This window comes from Protopterus annectens, chromosome 3.part0, assembly GCF_019279795.1.
Source record: "Protopterus annectens isolate FY-2018-M chromosome 3.part0, PAN1.0, whole genome shotgun sequence".
Taxonomy (NCBI): Eukaryota; Metazoa; Chordata; order Ceratodontiformes; family Protopteridae; genus Protopterus; species Protopterus annectens.
This window is the reverse complement of record NC_056731.1, coordinates 240,270,183-240,284,160: the sequence shown is the minus strand read 5'-3', so window position 1 is coordinate 240,284,160 and position 13,978 is coordinate 240,270,183.

The window sequence follows — 13,978 nt, the reverse complement described above, 5'->3', positions numbered from 1 at the left end:
GGTTAGGGGCGGATCTCACGAGGTTTTAGTGCACTGATTACCCATGTCCAAGAAAATGTTACGTAACCCTTTTTTATCACGTGATATCAAGTTCTTAGTTCCTGTTTACAGTTTATCTAGAATAACTGCCTACCTTATTCTGTTACCCTGATCTATGACCAAATATACAGTACTTCCTTTTGTCCCTGATCTGCAAAACAAATCTTGACAACAATATACTGTAACCTAGTCCCTGATCTAAAACAGAAAAAAGGCAAATTCTTCCTACCTGAGCCTCCGGTATTGAACTGTTGGAATGTCCACTCTTCGGCCACAGATCAGAAAGTGGCCAGCCTCTTTACACGACAATTCAGTCGGAGGTCTTTTCACCCAAGAAGAACCGTTTCGGTAACTTCTCCTGCACAGTATTTGACCACCGGTAGACTCTGATCTGCAGTTGTCTGAGGGAATTTTCCATCTGCGAAGGACCAAACTGTTAAATAAAATTAAGAATTCAATACACAGGAGGTTCAGATTCAAAAGTTTACTAGTGTACACCAGAAGGCAAAAAAACATACAAGTACAGAATTTTGTCTGACATGAAACAGGAAGCACACAATTTTATATAGGTTTAACATTCAAGCTATGCCCACCTTACTGACGTGATATGTCACAGGGCATCTACATCACTTTAGCTTACAAGCCTCTATTCTTTTAATCTGCTGATGCAGTATATTTTAAAAAACTTTTCCTCTAGATACAATACGGCCTTGCTATCCAGCTGGTCAGTCATAATGTCTTTGTGTAAAGTTACTTGTTCAAGGTTTCATATCAGTTCGAATACAATAGCAGCTTCAGTCTTTTAATGTATGTCTTTGTTCTCTGTTATACTTTCTCACACAGCTGCGTGCTATCTAAGTAACACATATACAAGGCCAGATCATCCCAACAGGAAAGAGCAGAAGATTTCATTATTTCACACATTCAATGTCCTGACCCAGCAGACAATCACTTATGAAAAGAATAAACATTAAAACTTGCTAAGCTAGCATTCTGCCAGGGTCAGAGATCAGCTTTTGCTTCACGCCACACTGCAGTTTCAAAACTACTTCACATTTAGACATGAATTAATTTTACTACTATATGATTAATAGAATAAAATGCATTATATACTACTTTTCTTTTAAGCTAGCATTTCTCATGTATTCAAATACACATTTTTCTACAGTGGACATTTACCACAAGGTTTAGTACCAAATGAATTAAACCTGCACTTGATTCCTTTAACATTACATAGTCTCCTTTTCAGATTTTTCTTATTCTTATAAGTAAATTGGGGTCTAGGGCCAATAACCTCACTCATCTGTGGGTCCATTAGTAGAATACCCCAATGCTGATTAATTATATCCGTATACCTCCTTACATCCCTTGAATAGGGGATACACACCTTAATATTATCATCCTTCTTATCAACCCTATCTAGAGGTCTTTCTGAAAAGTATGGTTTGGCCCTAGATTCTCTCAACTGTGATACTTGTAAAGCACTATGCCCTATCAGCCTATGATCATAACCTCTTTCTGTGAGTTCATTAACTGTTCTATACTTCTGTTCTTCAAACTCACTATTCTTTAAACTTAACCTTGATGCTCTATAGAACTGGTTCTGAGCTACATTTCTAAAGACGTACTCAGGATGCATACTATCCCTTGCTAGAAGACTGTTAACATGACAGTCCTTCCTAAACAATCTGTTAGATATAGTATTAGTACTATCCTTCTCAACAACTACGTCTAGAAAGTTAATACTAGTCATTGAATAATTCAAAGTAAATTTTAAAAATGAGGTTGTGTTATCAATAAACTCTACAAAGTTCATTAGTTCTAAAGTAGAACCTTTCCACAGAATAAAAAGGTCATCTACAAACCTTCTATAGAATAAAATCTGATCTTTGAAAGGCCCTTCAACCAGAAAATCTGTTTCCCAATTCATCATGACCGCATTAGCATAGCTGTTCGAGCATGCACTCCCCATCGCCACACCATTTTTTTGCCAGTAAATTTTATCCTTAAATAAGAATACATTATTCAAGAGCACTAAGGACATCAACTTAATGTACAATTCAACATCACTAACATTATAAATATTGCTTTTAACCAGTTGTTCCTTCAAGAAATCAAGCCCTACTCCATTAGGGATGACCGTAAACAATGAAACAACATCTAGGGTAACAAGCAGACATTCCTCATTCAACATACCACAATGAGTGCCCTCATATAGGCCACGCAGAAAATGCTCTGTGTCTTTGAGAACATATATAGAGCTCTGTATTACTGGTTTCAATTTATTTTCCAAAAACACTGAAATGCATTCTGTGCACCAACCTCTTCCTGACACTATAGGGCGCATAGGGGGTCTAACCAGGTTCTTGTGCAATTTAAGCAACCCTTGTATGATAGGCACTGTATAATGAAATATTCTAAGAAACTTAAAAATATAATCAGGTAATAACCCTGTTTGTGTAAGTTCCTTCAATTGCTCTTTAACCATTTCAACCATCTTTTGCATTTGTACCATCCTTATTACCTCACAAAAATCAACATTGTTTAACATTTCATACATCAAAATGTCATCTATATCAAGTAAAACTATCCCCCCACCCTTGTCTGGTCTAATCACAAGGTTGACATCATTTTCTAAGTCATATAGTGCTTGAAATTCCCCCTTGGTTAAATTATAGCTTCTATTACTACATTGTCTATCATTATAAACCTTATACATGTCTGCTATACACATTTGCTCAAAAACATTAACCAAAGGCATGGGTTTGGGTATGTACGTACTTGGTTTCCTCAATGAAAAAGAAGAATTATTAGTTACTTGTTTAAACATACATTTCAATGTGAGACCTCTAGTAAACATCTTAAAATCAAATATTATATCTGTTATAGACATATCTGAAGTGGGTATAAATGACAAACCCTTGCTCAATACATTTAGTTCCATGTCAGTCAATCTATGTCGCGATAAGTTAGTCACTAATGCCTTACTTGCTGAAACGCCTTCTTGATGGTATAAACATTGTTCACTTCTTCCTCGTGCTTCCTCTTGTAGCGCGTTGTACTCCTCCCTCTGTCTCTGTTTCGACTGTTCTGCTGCTGTCCACCCTTTAAGTTCGACGAGCCATCCCTCATGGGGAGTGGAAACTCCAGATGAAAAAACGGCGCCGTACGGGGTACTATATTGTTGACTGTACCTGCCCCATTGGCGTCAAGCAAATCACACTCTGCTTCTCTATGCACTTCGGTTGTAATGACCACAACCTTCTTTCTCGCTCCTAGAATAGTATGGCCACTATTCAAACAAGGAATCGATGCTGGCATTCCTATCACATTGTGCGTTGGTTCTCTCTTGGATTCCCGTTGTTCTGTAGCATCCAAACTACGAGTTTCAGGGTCTACATCACTAGGCATCTCAGTGGATAAATTACCCTCCTTAATGCTGTTAACTGGCGAATCACGCGGCCAAGTAAAAATATTGCCCAATGAAAAATCCCGACGATCTCTCTGCAGTTTGTTCAGCTTAATCTGCAAGAGTCTACGTTTGTATGAACAAACATTGCCAATAGTATCTATTAAGAGTCCCGTCGCAGCACCACCAGGGTATTTAGTGCTGATTAAACCATTTTTCTCCTTAATGGCATCCAATAAGGATGATTCCCTCCTCTTAGCCGCTTGTACTAACAAAGTCAAATAACTTAAACTGGTGGCAATATTTAGTTTCTGCCATTCACTCAAAAGGAGTGAATCCTCCTCCGTTTGTGCTGGCATCTTTAATACCCTTAAACCACGTGGTATCAAATTCTCTGCTAAACACACTTCTAAATGAAAGATTTCATACTTGGTTCGTGCAAGCTTACACAATTCTTTTTCTAGCACCAAAACATCAGTCCGAAGTGCTAGGAAACCTACATCAATAGTTTCCACACCTTCTATAATAAGATTCTTATTGAATAAGGGATTATTCTGCTCTTTAACTTGGGCAATCATAGAATCGAAACTTATACCAGTCTTTTGGACAGTTCCAACTTCCACTGTAGGATTATACTCTAATTCGATTTCTTCAACTCCACCAGCCATGTTCTTGATGCTCTCGGCCAAAGAGAAACGTAGCAAAAAAACACAAAAGGCTAGGCACCAGAAACCTCCACAGCAATAAAAACTGAAAAACACAATGATAAAAAGGCTGCTGAGGATAGGCTCCAGAGTCATAGATAAACTTAAACTTAATGCCTTAGCTAAGCATGTTTTAAGTAAAGGGACACAGCACAATTTTCATTTTATGGTTCTATCCAGGATGTATGAGAATCCAAGGGTGGGTGATATTAGAGGTAGAACTGAAGAAACGGAGGCTAGGTGGACAGTGATGTTGAGGGCTAATCAAGGACATGGTCCTAATGACCATGTTCCGATGAAACCTGTGCTTAGCAAGAGAGCTATATTTAAGTAACTTGTTTTTTCCCCCAATAATGTATTTTTATATATATATTCTTATTTATATCATTATTTGGATAAAAGTTGTTATTGCTTGTTTTAAATATATGTGTTTTTAGTTTTATAATAGAGTTTTATGAATGGGTCTTTAAGAACTAATTTGAATATGTCATGTGATTATTTCACTATGTATATAAGGTGCAGGTGTTTGTGATGTTTTGTACACCTGATGAAGCATTTGTGAAAGCGCTTGTGTGAGTCACAATAAAGTAGTACTGCTCAGCTGAGACTTCCTTGTATCGTTTAAGTTTATCTAAGACTCTGGAGCCTATCTTCAGCAGCCTTTTTATCATTGTGTTTTTCAGTTTTTATTGCTGTGGAGGTTTCTGGTGCCTAGCCTTTTGTGTTTTTTTGCTACGTTTCTCTTTGGCCGAGAGCACCAAGAACATGGCTGGTGGAGTTGAAGAAATCGAATTAGAGTATAATCCTACAGTGGAAGTTGGAACTGTCCAAAAGACTGGTATAAGTTTCGATTCTATGATTGCCCAAGTTAAAGAGCAGAATAATCCCTTATTCAATAAGAATCTTATTATAGAAGGTGTGGAAACTATTGATGTAGATTTCCTAGCACTTCAGACTGATGTTTTGGTGCTAGAAAAAGAATTGTGTAAGCTTGCACGAACCCAGTATGAAATCTTTCATTTAGAAGTATGTTTAGTGGAGAATTTGATACCACGTGGTTTAAGGGTATTAAAGATGCCGGCACAAACGGAGGAGGATTCACTCCTTTTGAGTGAATGGCAGAAACTAAATATTGCCACCAGTTTAAGTTATTTGACTTTGTTAGTACAAGCGGCTAAGAGGAGGGAATCTTCCTTATTGGATGCCATTAAGAAGAAATATGGTTTAATCAGCACTAAATACCCTGGTGGTGCTGCGACGGGACTCTTAATAGATACTATTGGCAATATTTGTTCATACAAATGTAGACTCTTGCAGATTAAGCTGAACAAACTGCAGAGAGATCGTCAGGATTTTTCATTGGGCAATATTTTTACTTGGCTGCATGATTCGCCAGTTAACAGCATTAAGGAGGGTAATTTATCCAATGAGATGCCTAGTGACGTAGACCCTGAAACTCGTAGTTTGGATGCTACAGAACAACAGGAATCCATGAGAGAACCAATGCACAATGTGGTAGGAATGCCAGCATCGATTCCTTGTTTGAATAGTGGCCATACTATTCTAGGAGCGAGAAATAAGGTTGTGGTCACTACAGCCGAAGTGCATAGAGAAGCAGAGTATGGTTCACTTGACGCCAATGGGGCAGATACAGTCAACAATATAGTACCCCGTACAGCGCCATTTTTTCACCTGGAGTTTCCACTCCCCATGAGGGATGGCTTGTCGAACCAAAAGGGTGGACAGCAGCAGAACAGTCAAAACAGAGACAGAGGGAGGAGTACAACGTGCTACAAGAGGAAGCACGAGGAAGAAGTGAACAATGTTTACACCATCAAGAAGGCGTTTCAGCAAGTAAGGCATTCGTGACTAACTTATCGCGACATAGATTGACTGACATGGAACTAAATGTATTGAGCAAGGGTTTGTCATTTATACCCACTTCAGATATGTCTATAACAGATATAATATTTGATTTTAAGATGTTTACTAGAGGTCTCACATTGAAATGTATGTTTAAACAAGTAACTAATAATTCTTCTTTTTCATTGAGGAAACCAAGTACGTACATACCCAAACCCATGCCTTTGGTTAATGTTTTTGAGCAAATGTGTATAGCAGACATGTATAAGGTTTATAATGATAGACAATGTAGTAATAGAAGCTATAATTTAACCAAGGGGGAATTTCAAGCACTATATGACTTAGAAAATGATGTCAACCTTGTGATTAGACCAGACAAGGGTGGGGGGATAGTTTTACTTGATATAGATGACATTTTGATGTATGAAATGTTAAACAATGTTGATTTTTGTGAGGTAATAAGGATGGTACAAATGCAAAAGATGGTTGAAATGGTTAAAGAGCAATTGAAGGAACTTACACAAACAGGGTTATTACCTGATGATATTTTTAAGTTTCTTAGAATATTTCATTATACAGTGCCCATCGTACAAGGGTTGCCTAAATTGCACAAGAACCTGGTTAGACCCCCTATGCGCCCTATAGTGTCAGGAAGAGGTTGGTGCACAGAATGCATTTCAGTGTTTTTGGAAAATAAATTGAAACCAGTAATACAGAGCTCTATATATGTTCTCAAAGACACAGAGCATTTTCTGCGTGGCCTATATGAGGGCACTCATTGTGGTATGCTGAATGAGGAATGTCTGCTTGTTACCCTAGATGTTGTTTCATTGTTTACGGTCATCCCTAATGGAGTAGGGCTTGATTTCTTGAAGGAACAACTGGTTAAAAGCAATATTTATAATGTTAGTGATGTTGAATTGTACATTAAGTTGATGTCCTTAGTGCTCTTGAATAATGTATTCTTATTTAAGGATAAAATTTACTGGCAAAAAAATGGTGTGGCGATGGGGAGTGCATGCTAGAACAGCTATACTAATGCGGTCATGATGAATTGGGAAACAGATTTTCTGGTTGAAGGGCCTTTCAAAGATAAGATTTTATTCTATAAAAGGTTTGTAGATTACCTTTTTATTCTGTAGAAAGGTTCTACTTTAGAACTAATGAACTTTGTAGAGTTTATTGATAACACAACCTCATTTTTAAAATTTACTTTGAATTATTCAATGACTAGTATTAACTTTCTAGACGTAGTTGTTGAGAAGGATAGTACTAATACTATATCTAACAGATTGTTTAGGAAGGACTGTCATGTTAACAGTCTTCTAGCAAGGGATAGTATGCATCCTGAGTACGTCTTTAGAAATGTAGCTCAGAACCAGTTCTATAGAGCATTTAGGTTAAGTTTAAAGAATAGTGAGTTTGAAGAACAGAAGTATAGAACAGTTAATGAACTCACAGAAAGAGGTTATGATCATACGCTGATAGAGCATAGTGCTTTACAAGTATCACAGTTGAGAGAATCTAGGGCCAAACCATACTTTTCAGAAAGACCTCTAGATAGGGTTGATAAGAAGGATGGTAATATTAAGGTGTGTATCCCCTATTCAAGGGATGTAAGGAGGTATATGGATATAATTAATCAGCAGTGGGGTATTCTACTAATGGACCCACAGATGAGTGAGGTTATTGGCCCTAGACCCCAATTTACTTATAAGAATAAGAAAAATCTGAAAAGGAGACTATGTAATGTTAAAGGAATCAAGTGCAGGTTTAATTCATTTGGTACTAAACCTTGCGGTAAATGTCCACAATGTAGGTTTATCAATGAGGAGACATAATTTGTACATCCTGATACTGGTAAAGTATATGAGGTTAGTGTACAGGCAGATTGTGAAACTATGTACATGGTTTATTTAGCTATTTGCACTTTATGCAAATGTTTCTATGTTGGTAAGACAGATCGTGCTTTGAAGGATAGAATAAGGGAGCACAACTATCACATTGGTGAAGGTAGTTGTAATAATGCCTTAGCTAAGCATGTTTTAAGTAAAGGGGCACAGCACAATTTTCTTTTTATGGTTCTATCCAGGACGTATGAGAATCCAAGGGTGGGTGATATTAGAGGTAGAACTGAAGAAATGGAGGCTAGGTGGATAGTGATGTTGAGGGCTAATCAAGGACATGGTCTTAATGACCACGTTCCGATGAAACCTGTGCTTAGCAAGAGAGCTATATTTAAGTAACTTGTTTTTTCCACCAATAATGTATTTTTATATATATATTCTTATTTATATCATTATTTGTATAAAAGTTTTTATTGCTTGTTTTAAATATATGTGTTTTTAGTTTTATAATAGAGTTTTATAAATGGGACTTTAAGAACTAATTTGAATATGTTATGTGATTATTTTACTATGTATATAAGGTGCAGGTGTTTGTGATGTTTTGTACACCTGATGAAGCATTTGTAAAAGCGCTTGTGTGAGTCACAATATAATAGTACTGCTCAGCCGAGACTTCCTTGTATCGTTTAAGTTTATCTAAGACTCTGGAGCCTATCCTCATCAGCCTTTTTATCATTATATTTCTCCAAATGTTCAGTTTCCACTTCAAAACTCTCCATAGCTTTTATCTCCTCCTCCATGTTGCTGCTTCCCTTTGGCCTCTTCCTTGCTGCTGTAGGAGCCCTATGGCACAATCGAGTAGCTCCAAAAAGTAGCAAAGCATTTTCAATACTCTTACTGCAGGTCTCCCCTGAAAAGAGGCCACTAGTGTAACAGGATTAGCCACCCAACAAAGGATAAATAAATAAAATAAATAAAAAGGTTATACAGATGAAACATATAGGCAAAAACATCAAAAAAGGCACTAGCAAACCAGAGTCCTTCCTATGTAATAATGTAAACCTCCTTTGTAGTCAGTGAGAAGTCTGAAGTTATATAGCTGGATAACTTGTATGTCATTAAGGGGTTATTTGCATGTTCCCATTGTGCCTCCTTCAGAGGCAGTTGAAGGTATTGCACAGTGAAATCTCTGGTATGCCACAGCCTTGTTTTGAAGGTTTTGTCCATGATATTTTTTCTGTATAATATTTTTACTTGCTTTTATTTATTTTTATAACTTTTGCAGTTGCCCTAATGTTATGGACGTAAGGCTTTTTTAAAAGGTGAGTGTTCTGAAAATGGAAGCAGTGTTGACTTTTAGTAGACTGATGATCAGTAGTGTAGTATGGGTGGAGCAAATCTGGTAACCACCCTACTCAGAAAGTATTAGAGGGTAAAACTGAGTGCTTCTGCAGAGTCCATTGCACTTCCAACTTTTTTTTTTTTTTTTTTTGCTCTTCAATCAAAGAACTGAGGAGGTGCACAGAATCTGTAGAAAGCCATTTGGTAAAAAGATACCAACCAGCTCAAATGTCTACAGTTTGTTGAAGTTCTAGTTGGTTTGTTTGTTTTTTTTTCATTCAAAGAGCCAAAGGAGGCATTGATTGGCTGCTGTAGGAGACCGATGCACCTATCAGCTTTCTAACAGTAAACTGAAGTCCTTTTCTTTTCTTTTTCTTTTTTTTTCTTTTACTCTTCACTAGAAGAGTTGGGTGAGGGCATGGACTGGTTTCTCTAAAAGTCTATGCAACAATTGGTTTTCTATAGTAGAACAATGTCCTTTTTTATTTTTGCTGTTCATTCTAAACGCTGGGTGGTTTGGATTGGCTGCTGTAGAAGATGATGCACAAATTAGCTTTCTACAGCACAGTGAAGTCTATTTTTTTCTTTATTCTCTTCAATTGAAGAGCTGGGGGGACACGTACTGGCTGCTGCAGAAAGTCCATATACTTATTGGCCTTCTATTGTAAGCCATACTCCTTTTTTTTTTTCTTCACTTTAAGAGCAAGGGGTTTGGGAAAGTGTTTCAGAGACCAGCATAGCTATGGCTGCACTGATGAGCCTATAAAATGAGGTAAAATATGTAATTTCTATTGCTAGTAATGCTTGGCCTTATTGGTTTGAATGCCTGAAAAAGATTTAAATATTTGAGAGCATTCAGAAGCCATAAGCTGGGAATGCTTGTATGTAGTTAAGCAGTCATTTGAATTATTTCCCATGTCTGTAACTGTAGCATTCTGAAGCTTAGCATAAGCTCTGTTTGCATATTAAAAGTTAAACTCATATTAAAATTATACCATTATTAAAAACCTGCAAAAACATCACTATATAATAGCTTGATTTAAGTTCAAGTATTTTCAGCATTTAAAACTAATGAAGAAAAAATAAAGGTTGTACCATAAATTATGTATCCATACATGAATTGGTTCAGAAATACCTATAGTTATGGGGGCATGATAAGATGAAATATTTAAGAGTATGGATTACAAAGGTTTCTGTTATTTCAACTATGGATATGTGTGAAAAGGCTAAACAGAAGATAATAAAAACAGAAACTGGAAGCTCTTATTGGTGGATATAAATAATAAGATATAAGCAGTTAAAATATTTTAGTCCTTTCAGTTTTATATGGGTCTGGCATATTTTTAACAACCAGAGGAGACGTTGTGGACAATTATTAATAAAGAGTCGAAGGAGTTCATCTGGGAGGGGAAGAGATAGATTAGATAAACTTTATCCTTTCAATAGAGCAATGTGGTTTAGGAATACCTAATTTGAAGAGATAGTTTAGAGTTACAGAGTTAAGGCTCATTAACATAACACAAGCGGAAGGTTTTAATTCAGAATGGAATGGGATGATGATGAAGCAGGAAGAAGTTCAAGAAATACGGAGTGGCATTTTGGATGCAGATCTATAGGAAGAATAATAATAACCATACTGCATATTATATTCATAAAGTAGCAGGAAGTATTCTAAGAACTAAACCAAGACGACAATGTTGAAAGGAGAGTTTGCCAGTAGAGATGATTGCAAGAAGCGGTAAAGAAAAAAGGAAAGAAGAGACTGGAATTTAAAGGAGAAAAACTGACAAAGGATCCAATGTATTGGAAGCAAATAACTGGAGAGGATAATAATATAACAGAGTGGGCTGAGGCCCAGAAGATGTTTGAACTGCAGATTAGAGACTGCCTTCCCTAACAGGGATTAATATCAGAGCATAGGCAAAGAGAAAGGGATAGGGAAATCTTAAATGAAAGACCTGCTCCAATAGAGTTTTAGTTGAATCTAAAAGAGAAGCTGTTGTTAAAAAAGGATAATTAGTAGGGCATATAAAATATCGCATGATATGAATCAATCAGAGATGGTTAGAAAAGATTGGGGAGATAGACTGGAAAATCAATTTACAAGACAACAATAGGAGGATGTTTGTATGGCTTTCATTTATACAACAACCTCCAGAAGTTTTAGGATTCTTGCTTGGAAGTATTTATATAGCCATTTTTTATACCCTAAGCAGACTTCAATGGGTTTTTCAACAGGTAGACAGCAAATATTGGAAGTGTGATTGGGAAGACAGAGGTAAATGAACATATGTTTTTGGAGTGTAATAAGCTGGCAGATTTCAAAAATTCTCTTCAGAGTACTCTGTCATAAATAGTGGGTGAGTAAATGGCTTTAACTAAGGAAGCAATTCTTTTGAGAAGGGAAACAGGATTTAAACTGCCTAAATATAATGAGGCCTTATTACTTTTTAATTATGTTGGCTGCCAAATAAGCAAATACTTGAAATGGAAATTAAAATCTAAATGAACTCACTATGAAGTATTTGATATTATAAAAGAGATAAAACAACTGAAAGAGGGATCTGTAGAAAAGGGAAGGTGTAAATTACATGGAAGTACACGGAAATTGTGGGGACAATGCATGAAGAGTAGTTCAAGGAGGAGGAGTGGGTGAGGTTTTAGGGGAAGGCTTTCAGCAATTTATGTAATGTTGGACTGATGATAGTTACAAGGAAAGAAAGTATATATGGTATATCTTCTTCTTCTGGCTTTTCCTGGTTAGGGGTCACCACAGCAGATCACCTGTCTGCTCATGATTGGCAGTGGAGTTTTACAGTGTTGAGTTGCCAGCCCGGCACCCAACCTTCCACAGAAGGAACACACACACACGCACTCACACCTATGGCCAATTTTTTTTTTAGAGTGCCCAATCCACCTGCAGCATGTCTTTGGGATGTGGGAGGAAACCAGAGCACCCAGATGAAACCCACGTGACCACAGGGAGGACATGCAGACTCCTCACAGAAGACACCCCAGCTGAGGATCAAACCGGAGAACCTCTTGCTGTGAGGCGACAATGCTAATCACTGCACCACTGTGGCCACCCAAAGTATATATGGTATATAATGTAAATGGAAAAATGTTAAAATTATTTATTTTCTCTAAATGTATGCTTGCCTATGTCTTAAGCAATAATTTAATAAAGGTGTTAAAAAGAAAGAAAAAAGGTGGCTTTGCTAATACTAGAAGATGGGTGCTTTAGAAATGTTGGTAGACATTGATTTATGCACCATTACTAAAACATGGTTTATAAATCCAAAATTCATTATCACAAATTCTAGTGTACCATTCACTTCATTATTGTAAAACTAATGGTAGAGGTCATAGTGTTTCAATATTTTCAAATCATCACCTTAAAACCTGAATTCAGGAAAACAACTCCTATGACAAATAATATCAGTTGTCCTAACTGTAATATGATAAGAACTTACCTTACACTGCTTATGTCCCTGATAGAGCAAGGGGATATCTTCACTTCACTAAACTCAGGGATTAAAAAAGGCAGTAAAAATATACCCTGGCATTAAGAAAGGGCTGCCATTAGCAGTAACTCCTAAGACAGTTATTACCCACTGGTGGTAGTTCTTTCTAATGCACAGACAAGCCCTCTATTGCTGGGTGTGATACACTCATTGCAGTGGGCCTGTGTATTGAAAGACACAATATTATTGCCATTTTGTTGCAATTAGAATTGTGCAAACACTACAACACAGAAGAAACTGAGAAGCAATGGAAACATGAACCACAAAGCATTATAGAGAATGGTGAAGTTTATATTACAAAACAGTTCAAAAAATAAAATGTGAGAAAAAAGAAATATAGTAGTCCATGATAAAAAGACAAGAGTGGCATTGATCACTGAAACTGTTATATCCTGTGACTACAGTGTCTTGTGTACAGAGAGAGAAAGAGAGAGAAAGACAGACAAAGTCATAAAATACCAGGATTTTGCAAGCAGAAATAAGAGCAATGTGGTGGAAGAAAGATACCTCAACAGTTCCAATAGTAGTAGGAACAATAGGTCTAATAAAGAGGAATTTACAATTGTACTTAAATATGCTACCAATACATGTGACCTGTATGAACTAAAGAAGGAGACAGTTCTTTGCACATTGTGGGTACTGAGAAGATCATTCTTGGCTAACATCAAGGACTAAAATAATACTAATTTCAGGAATTCTAATCATAACTGACTTAGGAATGGAGTCCATTCCTGTCATATGACAGAAACTCAAAACACTTAATAAATTAGACCAGCTAAAGCTTTGCCCTTCACTAATGACTAAATAATTATTCTTTTCTGGTAATCTGGAAACATACAAGATGAAAGGAGGAATTTGTCATACAGATGTCTTTTTAATACATGCTAAAATGCTGAGTAAAACTATCATATTCTGCTATGTATGCAATAGGAAGATGTGTCTTAGATTGCTCCTTCTTTAACAAACAATGACCAGTTCATAATCACAGGTACTGAACAAACACACCTGCATTTTTTTCTGCAATTTCTGCCAAGTTTTTTTTTGTACTGTCTGCACAAAACCTGTAATTGTTTTCATAGCTTGTGACTTTATATTTTTGACTGAAATGCTGAAAATAGTTATATATTCAAATACCTCTAATAAAGGATAGCAACATTTTAACAAAATGTTGCAGCATATGTTAAAGAAACTAGGGTAAATAATTTTTCTATGCCAGGTTTCTTCTATCAAGGTAAATGTTAGAGCTTGATT